The sequence below is a fragment of the Drosophila melanogaster genome, chromosome 3R (genome assembly GCF_000001215.4).
Source record: "Drosophila melanogaster chromosome 3R".
NCBI lineage: Eukaryota > Metazoa > Arthropoda > Insecta > Diptera > Drosophilidae > Drosophila > Drosophila melanogaster.
In genome coordinates, this window is record NT_033777.3 from 1767182 (window position 1) to 1788604 (window position 21423).

Below are 21423 nucleotides of genomic sequence, written 5' to 3' on the forward strand. Positions count from 1 at the left end.
CATGTTCCTGGAGTGATGACGAAAAGACTATGATGTCATCGAGATAAATTATTTTGCTCTACCTATCCTGTCTAAAACGTCGCTTACAATGGGCATGGGATATTTGTCCTTGACGGTCTTCTCGTTAAGCTTTCTATAGTCGATCACCAATCTTCATTTTTTATTACTTAAGCTGTCGGATTTTTTGATACCAGAAAAATAGGTGCACCCCTAATAATATCTTGGCCCAAAAGTTTTGTTATTTGTCTTTGTGTCTCCTGTCTTTCTATGGGGCTATACCGGAATGGTTTTGAATGTAGTGGGATTTCGTCTGTAGTATGTATTCTATGTTTAACCAGTTTCGTAAAGGTTAGGTTATCTTCCTCATGGTGAAAAAGTTTTGGAAACTTCTTTTTTTTTTAATACGGTAAATTCGTTGACGTTAAAGTAGTCTGTCCGCAGTTGGGTAAGAATGTCGGTCTTGTCTTGGGGTATGTTGTCACTGACCTCAAAAATGGCATTTATTTCGATAAAATCGTTCTCGGTGTACTTCCCAACTTCTAATGCTGAGTCGAGATACAGTTTCTGTTTGTACCCAATACCCAAGTTTTAAAGACAACACGTGCAAGTATAACCGGCGGAGGTTAGAATTATATATTTCGCAATTAATATTCATATTCATTGTGTTTCTACTGCTTCTACTTAAATTTTCATCCCAACGAAACGGTTTAAAGAAAGGAAATTTAGATAGCTGATCTAACTTCACAAAGGTGTCAACATATTCAGATTTACTACGGGGATACGGTCCCAAAAAAAACTATTTTTGAAAGAAACTCTGAGATGGTTCTGTGTGTCCCATTGGCGGTGTGTCCCAGTAATCAACATAAGGAAAACCAATCGAGGCAACGAAAAAGGTCAGATTTTTTGACTTAAATAAATTGAATTTGATTTCATTTTGGGGCTTGGCGGACTGGCCCCACGTTTGGGCGCCAATTCAGATTATTGTAGAATACAATACAGTGCATTCAAGGATGGATAGTCGCACGTGTTGGTTCCGGCTATATAGTCGGTAAAATCCTTGAGTCACGCGCTCGAAAATTTTCAAATCTTAAATAAAAACCACGTGCGAAATCGATGCGTAAACCGAAGAAGGGGAAAAAAGGATAGATAAGGAAATTTGTGGTGGAATTATATCTCTTCTTGATATCCTATATTAAGATATGGAACTCTACGGTAGCTGGGTTGGCTGGCAAATATGAAGTTAATATGCTTTACAAATTTTTTCTTTTTTTATTTTAAGTGTATCCCCAAAAGATATTTACTTTATCTATTTATAATTAAAATGAATTATAATTTTATGAACTATACGAAAACTTAATTATAATAAACATCGCCGGATTTTCAAATTGACTAAAAAAAACGTATAGTTGTTTATTCGAAATTTTATTTATTTATTTATTATTTTTTTTTATAGACTTTATTAAGGCTGAGGGGTAGCTGAAAACCCCAATGTCACCTTGGTCGCTATTAATTTAGCACTTTCAGGCGCGAGTTACCGATATCGCAGTACAGAGTATACACGATTCGGTACCACCCGCCAAGCCGCCAAAACAGTCATTGCCCCTATGAGCTGATTTGAAACTGCTACTATGTTGCAAATGCAGAAACAGCTCTTTGACAGTATGTGATTGCGACAATTCTCGGTTAAGAAACAAGAACCGCCGCACCAGCACTTCGATATATACATGTTGCCAACGAACACTAGAATTCTTTTGTAAACATTTAGCTTATCTTAATTTTGGTAAATAAAAGCACAGTTAGTTCCATTTTGGACGACAAAAACTGAGATTGGTTTTATTCGGAGATCTTCTTAATATATTTTTGGGCAACCTCTTCCACAACCGGTGTACCTAACACACTGGTATCAGGTGCAGTCGGATTAAGAACTCTACAACCTCAAGGACTTCAGGATTATTATTAAGTGAAATAGTGTTTAGATAGTGATGTAAAAGTTGTGTAAGAATGAGAAGAAAAAAAAAATAATAATAATAAATAAAATAATAATAAATAAAATAAAAATAAAATATAAAAATAATAATACAAAAAATATATATACAAGTACAGTTCATGCCAATCTAGCTTCAGGCCATACGCCCACGCTTCGCTAAAAGTTTGCTGCTACCGAGCAACAGGTTCGCTGCAACCTTCTGGTCGCAACAACATGTTCAGTGTAGCATACGAAAAGTAGCGACGCCAACGGTTAGCACACAACCAACTGCAACGGTTCCATCGACATGCTGGACGCGAACCAATCCGCTGTGCGAGCCAAGCATTGTTTCGACATGCTAGACGCAACACAAATCGGTTCGAAGAGGTCACTAAAGCATACAATTAAGCTGTTCCGACGTTTTTTTTTTAATTTTATACGGCAGGAAAATGAAATCTTCTAAAGATACCATCTAACGTCCTTGGATGGCATGCACGATTCATAACCCTCAGCTGAGCGATTATGCCTACGTACTAAACAAAAACCTCCGCTCTCTCTCCTGTCCTTGTCAAGCTCGCCGGGACTGCCAGTCAAAGTAATTCATCGGTGAGCAGGATGTGATGCCAAGTCGCACTCCATCTTCTTTTGCGATGCACAGCAGCGCCTTTTTACGGCCAACTGAGCGTACAGTCGTAGAGTTCTTGCCCCGCCAACATACGGGAGTACTCATTATCTATAATTCCGACTGACCAATTATGGAAAGTGATCATCGTGGCCGTCCAAAAGTAGATTTCTCGATGTCATCATCAAGATCAAAGCGACGCCGTTTAGCTGAACTGGCCGAAATAGATGAGACCGCTGTATCTGATTTACTCAATGAATTTGAAAAAAAAAAATTATTTCCAGCAGATCCGATTGAAATAATTTCACTATTAATTGAGGCAAGCTTGTCTAAAAACCAATATCTTTTGATAAGAAACTTTGTAAACACCAAAATAGGCTTTGATTTATTTTCAAGTTATCAAAGTATACTACATTCAAAGAAAATGAGATACCCTGAAAATATTTTCGTTGATGAATCTCACGCTGAGGTGGAGTTTATTAAATAACACAGCGTCAAGTATATTAGAGCTTCAAGCTGAGGTAGGAAAAGTATTTTAAGGAAAAAATAAAAAGATAAATGTTGAACATAGCTTACAACTAGCCATGCTGGATGGGAAAATATGCAACGCCTTAAGTGAATCTTCGTCTATGAAATGTTACTTATGTGGAGCAAGTCCCACAGAAATGAATAACTTGGCAAAATGTATAAGTAAAGACGTAATAACTGAATATATTGAATTTGGTTTATCCCCACTTCATGCGAAAATTCGATTTTTCGAGTATTTTTTACATCTTTCCTATAAGTCCGAAATAATAATGTGGCAGGTGAGAGGTTCTGACCACAAAATAAAAGTAATGAAAAGAAAGCAAAAAATACTGAAAAAATTTTGCGAAAAAATGGGAATCATAGTAGATAAGTCTAGGGATGGTGCTAAATGTTCTTCCAACGACGGAAATGTAACAAGAAAATTTTTTTCTAATCCAAATTTGGCATCAAAAATTACCGGAATAAATGAAAATTTGATATATCGTTGTGCCACAATACTACAAGCTGCATCAGGGTATAAAATTAATATTAACAAATTTAATACATATGCCCTCGATACAGCAAAGGAGTTGATCAATGAGTATCCATGCTACTATTTGCCAGCTACAGTCCATAAGGTGCTAACTCATGGATCAATTGGAGAACTTTCGGAGGAAGCTAATAATACGAACTTAAAAAAAAGAATTAAAACTTTTTTCGCACGGGTCAGACGGCCACACCTCCCGCCCAACCGACGGAGGGGCGCTGCCGTACATCGTACGGCTCGATTCGCAAGAAGATAGATGCGATATAGAAAAAAAACAGACACAGATAATAGGATAAAGTCTATTATAGGTAGAACATAATACTCTGTAAGGGTCATACAACTCATAGTTAGATCTACAATGATTTAAGATAAGGGGTATATAGTTTCTAGTGAATCTACTATGAACCGAGAAGTTAAGCCGACGAATCAAGTCGGGACTCTCAACATCACCGCGAATAAGCTTACACACAAAGACTGTTCCAAGAAAAGTTCTACGGTTAGCTAGGGAAGGTAAATTAATTAAAAGTAGTCTACTAGAATAAGGAGATAATATACGGTTTGCATCCCAATTTAGGCGCCGCAAGGCAAAAAGCAAGAAGTTTTTTTTTTGGACCGATTCAATGCGGTCCGAATGGACTACGTATTGTGGACTCCAAACAGGTGATCCGTACTCAAGAATCGGACGGACTAACGAAATAAATAAGGTTTTAGTCAAGTAAGGATCATCCTTAGACCACCTCTTTATAAAACCAAGCACACCTCTGGCTTTACTGACAATATATTATATATTAGAAAATTTTAGTTTAGGGTACAGAAGAACACCAAGATCATCAACCCGTGTTATTCTGTCCAAATGGCGCTAAATATCCTTGTGCTGGAGGCATAATTTAACATCGTCTGCGTACATAAGTACACGCAAATGTTTTATTACTAAGGGGAGGTCCTTAATAGATAAGGTAATAAGAAGGGGACCAAGGTGACTCCCTTGTGAGACACCGGATGTGACTCGGAGAACACAAGATAGAGAATTTTAAAGGAGGACTTTTTGCGTCCTGCCATTCAGATAGCTTGAAATCCAACATTGAAACCTAAAAGATCAAGTTTATTTACTAGAAGGAAATGATTTACAGAGTCACAGTTTACAGTTTAGACAGTTTATTCAAGATGGACTGAATAGCGGAAAGATGATTCTGATATTCTGGGAATTCAGAAGATGGCGGAATATACGAGCACGTAATATAAACTGATCTGTCGGAAAATGACAGCTTTACGCATAGGAATTCAGAATTACGGGACTCGTCAAAAAGTAACTCCTCCGACGCGAGGGTAGATCTAACCGCAATTAAGACTCCTCCTCCCCGTCTGGAGGGACGGTCATACCTATACATAGTGTACATACCTGGGAAGACTTCGGAGTTAAGTATCTCCGGCTTTAACCAAGTCTGTGAACACTATTATAAGGCATGCAAATGAAAGACTATCACAATACAATTTGCATAATTTGCTGCGCAAGCCTCTAGCATTTTGATAGGAAATAGTAAGATTCGTTGATAGTTTTTTGAAGAAGAGGAAGACGATGAAGAGCCGGTTGGTGCAGTGGTCTGGCCACGTGAGTGAAGTTTAATTCCCACAGGACCCTTTTTCCTTTTTACCACCTTACTATCCGGCCAAAAATCATCCGAACACATGGTCGAAAAAAGCTCGTTTGGGACAGTTATCTTGAAAGATGATATGTCCCTAGCGTAAGAGAAGTTAAATTTTTCCACTTTTATATTATCGGCTTTTGTTTTGTCTTGTATATAAGACAATACAACAGACGATGTTTGATCAGGGGAAAGCCGAGAAACGAAAATTTGTTTCTTTAGTGGAACCACCGCGAGGGGTTTTGACCCTGCCGATTGTATTTCTTAAGTGTTTAACAGACGTCGCAGTCATTAATAATGTGTGAAATTTGGTCTTTAGTAGTGGGAAATATATTTTTTAAATGGGCTACTGTCTCGTTTAATCCCCTATAGTTGTTTGCCAAGTGGTTTTTGCGTATTTCTGCATCTTGTTCGTGTGGGTCGGTTATGTCTTTTAAGAGGTTCGTGCATCTAATAACCTTGTATTGTTTGGTTGGTAAAAGTATTCTATCATGGTTTCTTCAATAGTTTTAAAGATTTCGTTGGGTGCAGAGATAGCACAAGTTTTCTTGGGCTAAAGTATTTGTTTTAGAATAGTAGTCATATTTTCTTTATCATAATGTGTCTCTGATATTGTTCTTCTCATTTTGTTTTTGAACGGCATAGAAATGAATCGTTCGGCTTGTTTCGCGATTTTGAAGACGATTTGTAAGTTGAATTCGTTAAGTGGCTTACTAGAAAGGGAAATTAGGTCGGAAGTGTCTTCGTTTTCGGGGGGACAATGGAAGTTATTTTTGAGGGTCAGGTTTTTACCAAAATTGGTAACCACGTGACCAGATATTCAATTTTTTTCCTGAAAAATTTTGATTTCTCCGGTTAGAGTTTTAGGTTTGCTTTACTTCGTTTGTCAAATACCAGCTTTAGATCATTGACATGTTCCTGGAGTGATGACGAAAAGACTATGATGTCATCGAGATAAATTATTTTGCTCTACCTATCCTGTCTAAAACGTCGCTTACAATGGGCATGGGATATTTGTCCTTGACGGTCTTCTCGTTAAGCTTTCTATAGTCGATCACCAATCTTCATTTTTTATTACTTAAGCTGTCGGATTTTTTGATACCAGAAAAATAGGTGCACCCCTAATAATATCTTGGCCCAAAAGTTTTGTTATTTGCCTTTGTGTCTCCTTTCTTTCTATGGGGCTATACCGGAATGGTTTTGAATGTAGTGGGATTTCGTCTGTAGTATGTATTCTATGTTTAACCAGTTTCGTAAAGGTTAGGTTATCTTCCTCATGGTGAAAAAGTTTTGGAAACTTCTTTTTTTTTTAATACGGTAAATTCGTTGACGTTAAAGTAGTCTGTCCGCAGTTGGGTAAGAATGTCGGTCTTGTCTTGGGGTATGTTGTCACTGACCTCAAAAATGGCATTTATTTCGATAAAATCGTTCTCGGTGTACTTCCCAACTTCTAATGCTGAGTCGAGATACAGTTTCTGTTTGTACCCAATACCCAAGTTTTAAAGACAACACGTGCAAGTATAACCGGCGGAGGTTAGAATTATATATTTCGCAATTAATATTCATATTCATTGTGTTTCTACTGCTTCTACTTAAATTTTCATCCCAACGAAACGGTTTAAAGAAAGGAAATTTAGATAGCTGATCTAACTTCACAAAGGTGTCAACATATTCAGATTTACTACGGGGATACGGTCCCAGAAAATCAAAAAAACTATTTTTGAAAGAAACTCTGAGATGGTTCTGTGTGTCCCATTGGCGGTGTGTCCCAGTAATCAACATAAGGAAAACCAATCGAGGCAACGAAAAAGGTCAGATTTTTTGACTTAAATAAATTGAATTTGATTTCATTTTGGGGCTTGGCGGACTGGCCCCACGTTTGGGCGCCAATTCAGATTATTGTAGAATACAATACAGTGCATTCGAGGATGGATAGTCGCACGTGTTGGTTCCGGCTATATAGTCGGTAAAATCCTTGAGTCACGCGCTCGAAAATTTTCAAATCTTAAATAAAAACCACGTGCGAAATCGATGCGTAAACCGAAGAAGGGGAAAAAAGGATAGATAAGGAAATTTGTGGTGGAATTATATCTCTTCTTGATATCCTATATTAAGATATGGAACTCTACGGTAGCTGGGTTGGCTGGCAAATATGAAGTTAATATGCTTTACAAATTTTTTCTTTTTTTATTTTAAGTGTATCCCCAAAAGATATTTACTTTATCTATTTATAATTAAAATGAATTATAATTTTATGAACTATACGAAAACTTAATTATAATAAACATCGCCGGATTTTCAAATTGACTAAAAAAAACGTATAGTTCATTCGAAATTTTATTTATTTATTTATTATTTTTTTTTATAGACTTTATTAAGGCTGAGGGGTAGCTGAAAACCCCATTGTCACCTTGGTCGCTATTAATTTAGCACTTTCAGGCGCGAGTTACCGATATCGCAGTACAGAGTATACACGATTCGGTACCACCCGCCAAGCCGCCAAAACAGTCATTGCCCCTATGAGCTGATTTGAAACTGCTACTATGTTGCAAATGCAGAAACAGCTCTTTGACAGTATGTGATTGCGACAATTCTCGGTTAAGAAACAAGAACCGCCGCACCAGCACTTCGATATATACATGTTGCCAACGAACACTAGAATTCTTTTGTAAACATTTAGCTTAGCTTAAGTCTGGTAAATAAAAGCACAGTTAGTTCCATTTTGGACGACAAAAACTGAGATTGGTTTTATTCGGAGATCTTCTTAATATATTTTTGGGCAACCTCTTCCACAACCGGTGTACCTAACACACTGGTATCAGGTGCAGTCGGATTAAGAACTCTACAACCTCAAGGACTTCAGGATTATTATTAAGTGAAATAGTGATTAGATAGTGATGTGAAAGTTGTGTAAGAATGAGAAGAAAAAAAAAAATAATAATAAATAAAATAATAATAAATAAAATAAAAATAAAATATAAAAATAATAATACAAAAAATATATATACAAGTACAGTTCATGCCAATCTAGCTTCAGGCCATACGCCCACGCTTCGCTAAAAGTTTGCTGCTACCGAGCAACAGGTTCGCTGCAACCTTCTGGTCGCAACAACATGTTCAGTGTAGCATACGAAAAGTAGCGACGCCAACGGTTAGCACACAACCAACTGCAACGGTTCCATCGACATGCTGGACGCGAACCAATCCGCTGTGCGAGCCAAGCATTGTTTCGACATGCTAGACGCAACACAAATCGGTTCGAAGAGGTCACTAAAGCATACAATTAAGCTGTTCCGACGTTTTTTTTTTTAAATTTTATACGTCAGGAAAATGAAATCTTCTAAAGATACCATCTAACGTCCTTGGATGGCATGCACGATTCATAACCCTCAGCTGAGCGATTATGCCTACGTACTAAACAAAAACCTCCGCTCTCTCTCCTGTCCTTGTCAAGCTCGCCGGGACTGCCAGTCAAAGTAATTCATCGGTGAGCAGGATGTGATGCCAAGTCGCACTCCATCTTCTTTTGCGATGCACAGCAGCGCCTTTTTACGGCCAACTGAGCGTACAGTCGTAGAGTTCTTGCCCCGCCAACGTACGGGAGTACTCATTATCTATAGATTTCTCGATGTCATCATCAAGATCAAAGCGACGCCGTTTAGCTGAACTGGCCGAAATAGATGAGACCGCTGTATCTGATTTACTCAATGAATTTGAAAAAAAAAAAAAATTATTTCCAGCAGATCCGATTGAAATAATTTCACTATTAATTGAGGCAAGCTTGTCTAAAAACCAATATCTTTTGATAAGAAACTTTGTAAACACCAAAATAGGCTTTGATTTATTTTCAAGTTATCAAAGTATACTACATTCAAAGAAAATGAGATACCCTGAAAATATTTTCGTTGATGAATCTCACGCTGAGGTGGAGTTTATTAAATAACACAGCGTCAAGTATATTAGAGCTTCAAGCTGAGGTAGTCGAAACACTCACTGATAATTGTGTTAAAAATCGTTTATTAATTGGAAAGTGAGGATTTTGTGGAAGTACCGGTCATAGCGAATATAATCCAAAGTTTTTCAATAATGATTTACAGGATAAAAGTTTATTTGTCACATCATACGTGGAGAGGTATTTCAAAAGATAATTACAACAATTAATTTGGAAAAACAACAGACCATCGTCAACACGTTACTGCAGGCCAGTACGATTTCAATTTAAAAAGAGACAACAAAACTTTCAATCGAAGAGGAAAAGTATTTTAAGGAAAAAATAAAAAGATAAATGTTGAACATAGCTTACAACTAGCCATGCTGGATGGGAAAATATGCAACGCCTTAAGTGAATCTTCGTCTATGAAATGTTACTTATGTGGAGCAAGTCCGACAGAAATGAATAACTTGGCAAAATGTATAAGTAAAGACGTAATAACTGAATATATTGAATTTGGTTTATCCCCACTTCATGCGAAAATTCGATTTTTCGAGTATTTTTTACATCTTTCCTATAAGTCCGAAATAAAAATGTGACAGGTGAGAGGTTCTGACCACAAAATAAAAGTAATGAAAAGAAAGCAAAAAATACTGAAAAAATTTCGCGAAAAAATGGGAATCATAGTAGATAAGTCTAGGGATGGTGCTAAATGTTCTTCCAACGACGGAAATGTAACAAGAAAATTTTTTTCTAATCCAAATTTGGCATCAAAAATTACCGGAATAAATGAAAATTTGATATATCGTTGTGCCACAATACTACAAGCTGCATCGGGGTATAAAATTAACATTAACAAATTTAATACATATGCCCTCTATACAGCAAAGGAGTTGATCAATGAGTATCCATGCTACTATTTGCCAGCTACAGTCCATAAGGTGCTAACTCATGGATCAATTGGAGAACTTTCGGAGGAAGCTGCGGAATCTAATAATACGAACTTAAAAAAAAGAATTACAACTTTTTTCGCACGGGTCAGACGGCCACACCTCCCGCCCAACCGACGGAGGGGCGCTGCCGTACATCGTACGGCTCGATTCGCAAGAAGATAGACGCGATATAGAAAAAAAAACAGACACAGATAATAGGATAAAGTCTATTATAGGTAGAACATAATACTCTGTAAGGGTCATACAACTCATAGTTAGATCTACAATGATTTAAGATAAGGGGTATATAGTTTCTAGTGAATCTACTATGAACCGAGAAGTTAAGCCGACGAATCAAGTCGGGACTCTCAACATCACCACGAATAAGCTTACACACAAAGACTGTTCCAAGAAAAGTTCTACGGTTAGCTAGGGAAGGTAAATTAATTAAAAGTAGTCTACTAGAATAAGGAGATAATATACGGTTTGCATACCAATTTAGGCGCCGCAAGGCAAAAAGCAAGAAGTTTTTTTTTGGACCGATTCAATGCGGTCCGAGTGGACTACGTATTGTGGACTCCAAACAGGTGATCCGTACTCAAGAATCGGACGGACTAACGAAATAAATAAGGTTTTAGTCAAGTAAGGGTCATCCTTAGACCACCTCTTTATAAAACCAAGCACACCTCTGGCTTTACTGACAATATATTATATTTTAGAAAATTTTAGTTTAGGGTACAAAAGAACACCAAGATCATCAACCCGTGTTATTCTGTCCAAATGGCGCTAAATATCCTTGTGCTGGAGGCATAATTTAACATCGTCTGCGTACATAAGTACACGCAAATGTTTTATTACTAAGGGGAGGTCCTTAATAGATAAGGTAATAAGAAGGGGACCAAGGTGACTCCCTTGTGAGACACCGGATGTGACTCGGAGAACACAAGATAGAGAATTTTAAAGGAGGACTTTTTGCGTCCTGCCATTCAGATAGCTTGAAATCCAACATTGAAACCTAAAAGATCAAGTTTATTTACTAGAAGGAAATGATTTACAGAGTCACAGTTTACAGTTTAGACAGTTTATTCAAGATGGACTGAATAGCGGAAAGATGATTCTGATATTCTGGGAATTCAGAAGATGGCGGAATATACGAGCACGTAATATAAAATGATCTGTCGGAAAATGACAGCTTTACGCATAGGAATTCAGAATTACGGGACTCGTCAAAAAGTAACTCCTCCGACGCGAGGGTAGATCTAACCGCAATTAAGACTCCTCCTCCCCGTCTGGAGGGACGGTCATACCTATACATAGTGTACATACCTGGGAAGACTTCGGAGCTAAGTATCTCCGGCTTTAACCAAGTCTGTGAACACTATTATAAGGCATGCAAATGAAAGACTATCACAATACAATTTGCATAATTTGCTGCGCAAGCCTCTAGCATTTTGATAGGAAATAGTAAGATTCGTTGATAGTTTTTTGAAGAAGAGGAAGACGATGAAGAGCCGGTTGGTGCAGTGGTCTGGCCACGTGAGTGAAGCTTAATTCCCACAGAACCCTTTTTCCTTTTTACCACCTTACTATCCGGCCAAAAATCATCCGAACACATGGTCGAAAAAAGCTCGTTTGGGACAGTTATCTTGAAAGATGATATGTCCCTAGCGTAAGAGAAGTTAAATTTTTCCACTTTTATATTATCGGCTTTTGTTTTGTCTTGTATATAAGACAATACAACAGACGATGTTTGATCAGGGGAAAGCCGAGAAACGAAAATTTGTTTCTTTAGTGGAACCACCGCGAGGGGTTTTGACCCTGCCGATTGTATTTCTTAAGTGTTTAACAGACGTCGCAGTCATTAATAATGTGTGAAATTTGGTCTTTAGTAGTGGGAAATATATTTTTTAAATGGGCTACTGTCTCGTTTAATCCCCTATAGTTGTTTGCCAAGTGGTTTTTGCGTATTTCTGCATCTTGTTCGTGTGGGTCGGTTATGTCTTTTAAGAGGTTCGTGCATCTAATAACCTTGTATTGTTTGGTTGGTAAAAGTATTCTATCATGGTTTCTTCAATAGTTTTAAAGATTTCGTTGGTGCAACGATAGCACAAGTTTTCTTGGGCTTAAGTATTTGTTTTAGAATAGTAGTCATATTTTCTTTATCATAATGTGTCTCTGATATTGTTCTTCTCATTTTGTTTTTGAACGGCATGGAAATGAATCGTTCGGCTTGTTTCGCGATTTTGAAGACGATTTGTAAGTTGAATTCGTTAAGTGGCTTACTAGAAAGGGAAATTAGGTCGGAAGTGTCTTCGTTTTCGGGGGGACAATGGAAGTTATTTTTGAGGGTCAGGTGTTATACCAAAATTGGTAACCACGTTACCAGATATTCAATTTTTTTCCTGAAAAATTTTGATTTCTCCGGTTAGAGTTTTAGGTTTGCTTTACTTCGTTTGTCAAATACCAGCTTTAGATCATTGACATGTTCCTGGAGTGATGACGAAAAGACTATGATGTCATCGAGATAAATTATTTTGCTCTACCTATCCTGTCTAAAACGTCGCTTACAATGGGCATGGGATATTTGTCCTTGACGGTCTTCTCGTTAAGCTTTCTATAGTCGATCACCAATCTTCATTTTTTATTACTTAAGCTGTCGGATTTTTTGATACCAGAAAAATAGGTGCACCCCTAATAATATCTTGGCCCAAAAGTTTTGTTATTTGTCTTTGTGTCTCCTGTCTTTCTATGGGGCTATACCGGAATGGTTTTGAATGTAGTGGGATTTCGTCTGTAGTATGTATTCTATGTTTAACCAGTTTCGTAAAGGTTAGGTTATCTTCCTCATGGTGAAAAAGTTTTGGAAATTTCTTTTTTTTTAATACGGTAAATTCGATGACGTTAAAGTAGTCTGTCCGCAGTTGGGTAAGAATGTCGGTCTTGTCTTGGGGTATGTTGTCACTGACCTCAAAAATGGCATTTATTACGATAAAATCGTTCTCGGTGTACTTCCCGACTTCTAATGCTGAGTCGAGATACAGTTTCTATTTGTACCCAATACCCAAGTTTCAAAGACAACACGTGCAAGTATAGAATTATATATTTCGCAATTAATATTCATATTCATTGTGTTTCTACTGCTTCTACTTAAATTTTCATCCCAACGAAACGGTTTAAAGAAAGGAAATTTAGATAGCTGATCTAACTTCACAAAGGTGTCAACATATTCAGATTTACTACGGGGATACGGTCCCAGAAAATCAAAAAAACTATTTTTGAAAGAAACTCTGAGATGGTTCTGTGTGTCCCAATGGCGGTGTGTCCCAGTAATCAACATAAGGAAAACCAATCGAGGCAACGAAAAAGGTCAGATTTTTTGACTTAAATAAATTGAATTTGATTTCATTTTGGGGCTTGGCGGACTGGCCCCACGTTTGGGCGGCAATTCAGATTATTGTAGAATACAATACAGTGCATTCGAGGATGGATAGTCGCACGTGTTGGTTCCGGCTATATAGTCGGTAAAATCCTTGAGTCACGCGCTCGAAAATTTTCAAATCTTAAATAAAAACCACGTGCGAAATCGATGCGTAAACCGAAGAAGGGGAAAAAAGGATAGATAAGGAAATTTGTGGTGGAATTATATCTCTTCTTGATATCCTATATTAAGATATGGAACTCTACGGTAGCTGGGTTGGCTGGCAAATATGAAGTTAATATGCTTTACAAATTTTTTCTTTTTTTATTTTAAGTGTATCCCCAAAAGATATTTACTTTATCTATTTATAAATAAAATGAATTATAATTTTATGAACTATACGAAAACTTAATTATAATAAACATCGCCGGATTTTCAAATTGACTAAAAAAAACGTATAGTTGTTCATTCGAAATTTTATTTATTTATTTATTATTTTTTTTTATAGACTTTATTAAGGCTGAGGGGTAGCTGAAAACCCCATTGTCACCTTGGTCGCTATTAATTTAGCACTTTCAGGCGCGAGTTACCGATATCGCAGTACAGAGTATACACGATTCGGTACCACCCGCCAAGCCGCCAAAACAGTCATTGCCCCTATAAGCTGATTTGAAACTGCTACTATGTTGCAAATGCAGAAACAGCTCTTTGACAGTATGTGATTGCGACAATTCTCGGTTAAGAAACAAGAACCGCCGCACCAGCACTTCGATATATACATGTTGCCAACGAACACTAGAATTCTTTTGTAAACATTTAGCTTGGCTTAAGTCTGGTAAATAAAAGCACAGTTAGTTCCATTTTGGACGACAAAAACTGAGATTGGTTTTATTCGGAGATCTTCTTAATATATTTTTGGGCAACCTCTTCCACAACCGGTGTACCTAACACACTGGTATCAGGTGCAGTCGGATTAAGAACTCTACAACCTCAAGGACTTCAGGATTATTATTAAGTGAAATAGTGATTAGATAGTGATGTGAAAGTTGTGTAAGAATGAGAAGAAAAAAAAATAATAATAAATAAAATAATAATAAATAAAATAAAAATAAAATATAAAAATAATAATACAAAAAATATATATACAAGTACAGTTCATGCCAATCTAGCTTCAGGCCATACGCCCACGCTTCGCTAAAAGTTTGCTGCTACCGAGCAACAGGTTCGCTGCAACCTTCTGGTCGCAACAACATGTTCAGTGTAGCATACGAAAAGTAGCGACGCCAACGGTTAGCACACAACCAACTGCAACGGTTCCATCGACATGCTGGACGCGAACCAATCCGCTGTGCGAGCCAAGCATTGTTTCGACATGCTAGACGCAACACAAATCGGTTCGAAGAGGTCACTAAAGCATACAATTAAGCTGTTCCGACGTTTTTTTTTTAATTTTATACGGCAGGAAAATGAAATCTTCTAAAGATACCATCTAACGTCCTTGGATGGCATGCACGATTCATAACCCTCAGCTGAGCGATTATGCCTACGTACTAAACAAAAACCTCCGCTCTCTCTCCTGTCCTTGTCAAGCTCGCCGGGACTGCCAGTCAAAGTAATTCATCGGTGAGCAGGATGTGATGCCAAGTCGCACTCCATCTTCTTTTGCGATGCACAGCAGCGCCTTTTTACGGCCAACTGAGCGTACAGTCGTAGAGTTCTTGCCCCGCCAACATACGGGAGTACTCATTATCTATAGATTTCTCGATGTCATCATCAAGATCAAAGCGACGCCGTTTAGCTGAACTGGCCGAAATAGATGAGACCGCTGTATCTGCTTTACTCAATGAATTTGAAAAAAAAAAATTATTTCCAGCAGATCCGATTAAAATAATTTCACTATTAATTGAGGCAAGCTTGTCTAAAAACCAATATCTTTTGATAAGAAACTTTGTAAACACCAAAATAGGCTTTGATTTATTTTCAAGTTATCAAAGTATACTACATTCAAAGAAAATGAGATACCCTGAAAATATTTTCGTTGATGAATCTCACGCTGAGGTGGAGTTTATTAAATAACACAGCGTCAAGTATATTAGAGCTTCAAGCTGAGGTAGTCGAAACACTCACTGATAATTGTGTTAAAAATCGTTTATTAATTGGAAAGTGAGGATTTTATGGAAGTACCGGTCATAGCGAATATAATCCAAAGTTTTTCAATAATGATTTACAGGATAAAAGTTTATTTGTCACATCATACGTACCTCTCCAACTAATTTCAAAAGATAACCAACAAATAATTTGGAAAAACAACAGACCATCGTCAACACGTTACTGCAGGCCAGTACGATTTCAATTTAAAAAGAGACAACAAAACTTTCAATCGAAGAGGAAAAGTATTTTAAGGAAAAAATAAAAAGATAAATGTTGAACATAGCTTACAACTAGCCATGCTGGATGGGAAAATATGCAACGCCTTAAGTGAATCTTCGTCTATGAAATGTTACTTATGTGGAGCAAGTCCGACAGAAATGAATAACTTGGCAAAATGTATAAGTAAAGACGTAATAACTGAATATATTGAATTTGGTTTATCCCCACTTCATGCGAAAATTCGATTTTTTGAGTATTTTTTACATCTTTCCTATAAGTCCGAAATAAAAATGTGACAGGTGAGAGGTTCTGACCACAAAATAAAAGTAATGAAAAGAAAGCAAAAAATACTGAAAAAATTTCGCGAAAAAATGGGAATCATAGTAGATAAGTCTAGGGATGGTGCTAAATGTTCTTCCAACGACGGAAATGTAACAAGAAAATTTTTTTCTAATCCAAATTTGGCATCAAAAATTACCGGAATAAATGAAAATTTGATATATCGTTGTGCCACAATACTACAAGCTGCATCGGGGTATAAAATTAACATTAACAAATTTAATACATATGCCCTCGATACAGCAAAGGAGTTGATCAATGAGTATCCATGCTACTATTTGCCAGCTACAGTCCATAAGGTGCTAACTCATGGATCAATTGGAGAACTTTCGGAGGAAGCTGCGGAATCTAATAATACGAACTTAAAAAAAAGAATTAAAACTTTTTTCGCACGGGTCAGACGGCTACACCTCCCGCCCAACCGACGGAGGGGCGCTGCCGTACATCGTACGGCTCGATTCGCAAGAAGATAGACGCGATATAGAAAAAAAAACAGACACAGATAATAGGATAAAGTCTATTATAGGTAGAACATAATACTCTGTAAGGGTCATACAACTCATAGTTAGATCTACAATGATTTAAGATAAGGGGTATATAGTTTCTAGTGAATCTACTATGAACCGAGAAGTTAAGCCGACGAATCAAGTCGGGACTCTCAACATCACCACGAATAAGCTTACACACAAAGACTGTTCCAAGAAAAGTTCTACGGTTAGCTAGGGAAGGTAAATTAATTAAAAGTAGTCTATTAGAATAAGGAGATAATATACGGTTTGCATACCAATTTAGGCGCCCCGCAAGGCAAAAAGCAAGAAGTTTTTTTTTGGACCGATTCAATGCGGTCCGAGTGGACTACGTATTGTGGACTCCAAACAGGTGATCCGTACTCAAGAATCGGACGGACTAACGAAATAAATAAGGTTTTAGTCAAGTAAGGGTCATCCTTAGACCACCTCTTTATAAAACCAAGCACACCTCTGGCTTTACTGACAATATATTATATATTAGAAAATTTTAGTTTAGGGTACAGAAGAACACCAATATCATCAACCCGTGTTATTCTGTCCAAATGGCGCTAAATATCCTTGTGCTGGAGGCATAATTTAACATCGTCTGCGTACATAAGTACACGCAAATGTTTTATTACTAAGGGGAGGTCCTTAATAGATAAGGTAATAAGAAGGGGACCAAGGTGACTCCCTTGTGAGACACCGGATGTGACTCGGAGAACACAAGATAGAGAATTTTAAAGGAGGACTTTTTGCGTCCTGCCATTCAGATAGCTTGAAATCCAACATTGAAACCTAAAAGATCAAGTTTATTTACTAGAAGGAAATGATTTACAGAGTCACAGTTTACAGTTTAGACAGTTTATTCAAGATGGACTGAATAGCGGAAAGATGATTCTGATATTCTGGGAATTCAGAAGATGGCGGAATATACGAGCACGTAATATAAAATGATCTGTCGGAGAATGACAGCTTTACGCATAGGAATTCAGAATTACGGGACTCGTCAAAAAGTAACTCCTCCGACGCGAGGGTAGATCTAACCGCAATTAAGACTCCTCCTCCCCGTCTGGAGGGACGGTCATACCTATACATAGTGTACATACCTGGGAAGACTTCGGAGTTAAGTATCTCCGGCTTTAACCAAGTCTGTGAACACTATTATAAGGCATGCAAATGAAAGACTATCACAATACAATTTGCATAATTTGCTGCGCAAGCCTCTAGCATTTTGATAGGAAATAGTAAGATTCGTTGATAGTTTTTTGAAGAAGAGGAAGACGATGAAGAGCCGGTTGGTGCAGTGGTCTGGCCACGTGAGTGAAGTTTAATTCCCACAGGACCCTTTTTCCTTTTTACCACCTTACTATCCGGCCAAAAATCATCCGAACACATGGTCGAAAAAAGCTCGTTTGGGACAGTTATCTTGAAAGATGATATGTCCCTAGCGTAAGAGAAGTTAAATTTTTCCACTTTTATATTATCGGCTTTTGTTTTGTCTTGTATATAAGACAATACAACAGACGATGTTTGATCAGGGGAAAGCCGAGAAACGAAAATTTGTTTCTTTAGTGGAACCACCGCGAGGGGTTTTGACCCTGCCGATTGTATTTCTTAAGTGTTTAACAGACGTCGCAGTCATTAATAATGTGTGAAATTTGGTCTTTAGTAGTGGGAAATATATTTTTTAAATGGGCTACTGTCTCGTTTAATCCCCTATAGTTGTTTGCCAAGTGGTTTTTGCGTATTTCTGCATCTTGTTCGTGTGGGTCGGTTATGTCTTTTAAGAGGTTCGTGCATCTAATAACCTTGTATTGTTTGGTTGGTAAAAGTATTCTATCATGGTTTCTTCAATAGTTTTAAAGATTTCGTTGGGTGCAGAGATAGCACAAGTTTTCTTGGGCTAAAGTATTTGTTTTAGAATAGTAGTCATATTTTCTTTATCATAATGTGTCTCTGATATTGTTCTTCTCATTTTGTTTTTGAACGGCATAGAAATGAATCGTTCGGCTTGTTTCGCGATTTTGAAGACGATTTGTAAGTTGAATTCGTTAAGTGGCTTACTAGAAAGGGAAATTAGGTCGGAAGTGTCTTCATTTTCGGGGGGACAATGGAAGTTATTTTTGAGGGTCAGGTTTTATACCAAAATTGGTAACCACGTGACCAGATATTCAATTTTTTTCCTGAAAAATTTTGATTTCTCCGGTTAGAGTTTTAGGTTTGCTTTACTTCGTTTGTCAAATACCAGCTTTAGATCATTGACATGTTCCTGGAGTGATGACGAAAAGACTATGATGTCATCGAGATAAATTATTTTGCTCTACCTATCCTGTCTAAAACGTCGCTTACAATGGGCATGGGATATTTGTCCTTGACGGTCTTCTCGTTAAGCTTTATATATAGTCGATCACCAATCTTCATTTTTTATTACTTAAGCTGTCGGATTTTTTGATACCAGAAAAATAGGTGCACCCCTAATAATATCTTGGCCCAAAAGTTTTGTTATTTGTCTTTGTGTCTCCTGTCTTTCTATGGGGCTATACCGGAATGGTTTTGAATGTAGTGGGATTTCGTCTGTAGTATGTATTCTATGTTTAACCAGTTTCGTAAAGGTTAGGTTATCTTCCTCATGGTGAAAAAGTTTTGGAAATTTCTTTTTTTTTAATACGGTAAATTCGATGACGTTAAAGTAGTCTGTCCGCAGTTGGGTAAGAATGTCGGTCTTGTCTTGGGGTATGTTGTCACTGACCTCAAAAATGGCATTTATTACGATAAAATCGTTCTCGGTGTACTTCCCGACTTCTAATGCTGAGTCGAGATACAGTTTCTATTTGTACCCAATAACCAAGTTTCAAAGACAACACGTGCAAGTATAGAATTATATATTTCGCAATTAATATTCATATTCATTGTGTTTCTACTGCTTCTACTTAAATTTTCATCCCAACGAAACGGTTTAAAGAAAGGAAATTTAGATAGCTGATCTAACTTCACAAAGGTGTCAACATATTCAGATTTACTACGGGGATACGGTCCCAGAAAATCAAAAAAACTATTTTTGAAAGAAACTCTGAGATGGTTCTGTGTGTCCCAATGGCGGTGTGTCCCAGTAATCAACATAAGGAAAACCAATCGAGGCAACGAAAAAGGTCAGATTTTTTGACTTAAATAAATTGAATTTGATTTCATTTTGGGGCTTGGCGGACTGGCCCCACGTTTGGGCGGCAATTCAGATTATTGTAGAATACAATACAGTGCATTCGAGGATGGATAGTCGCACGTGTTGGTTCCGGCTATATAGTCGGTAAAATCCTTGAGTCACGCGCTCGAAAATTTTCAAATCTTAAATAAAAACCACGTGCGAAATCGATGCGTAAACCGAAGAAGGGGAAAAAAGGATAGATAAGGAAATTTGTGGTGGAATTATATCTCTTCTTGATATCCTATATTAAGATATGGAACTCTACGGTAGCTGGGTTGGCTGGCAAATATGAAGTTAATATGCTTTACAAATTTTTTCTTTTTTTATTTTAAGTGTATCCCCAAAAGATATTTACTTTATCTATTTATAATTAAAATGAATTATAATTTTATGAACTATACGAAAACTTAATTATAATAAACATCGCCGGATTTTCAAATTGACTAAAAAAAACGTATAGTTGTTCATTCGAAATTTTATTTATTTATTTATTATTTTTTTTTATAGACTTTATTAAGGCTGAGGGGTAGCTGAAAACCCCATTGTCACCTTGGTCACTATTAATTTAGCACTTTCAGGCGCGAGTTACCGATATCGCAGTACAGAGTATACACGATTCGGTACCACCCGCCAAGCCGCCAAAACAGTCATTGCCCCTATGAGCTGATTTGAAACTGCTACTATGTTGCAAATGCAGAAACAGCTCTTTGACAGTATGTGATTGCGACAATTCTCGGTTAAGAAACAAGAACCGCCGCACCAGCACTTCGATATATACATGTTGCCAACGAACACTAGAATTCTTTTGTAAACATTTAGCTTGGCTTAAGTCTGGTAAATAAAAGCACAGTTAGTTCCATTTTGGACGACAAAAACTGAGATTGGTTTTATTCGGAGATCTTCTTAATATATTTTTGGGCAACCTCTTCCACAACCGGTGTACCTAACACACTGGTATCAGGTGCAGTCGGATTAAGAACTCTACAACCTCAAGGACTTCAGGATTATTATTAAGTGAAATAGTGATTAGATAGTGATGTGAAAGTTGTGTAAGAATGAGAAGAAAAAAAAATAATAATAAATAAAATAATAATAAATAAAATAAAAATAAAATATAAAAATAATAATACAAAAAATATATATACAAGTACAGTTCATGCCAATCTAGCTTCAGGCCATACGCCCACGCTTCGCTAAAAGTTTGCTGCTACCGAGCAACAGGTTCGCTGCAACCTTCTGGTCGCAACAACATGTTCAGTGTAGCATACGAAAAGTAGCGACGCCAACGGTTAGCACACAACCAACTGCAACGGTTCCATCGACATGCTGGACGCGAACCAATCCGCTGTGCGAGCCAAGCATTGTTTCGACATGCTAGACGCAACACAAATCGGTTCGAAGAGGTCACTAAAGCATACAATTAAGCTATTCCGA

General features: G+C 37.3%; 1 protein-coding gene across 1 annotated transcript in view; it reads left to right on the forward strand.

Annotated features, from left to right (window-relative positions):
- The window catches only part of Myo81F (Myosin 81F), a 1965857-nt gene that overhangs the window by 1200106 nt on the left and 744328 nt on the right, over positions 1–21423 (forward strand). The gene's annotated exons all lie outside the window — the stretch shown is intronic.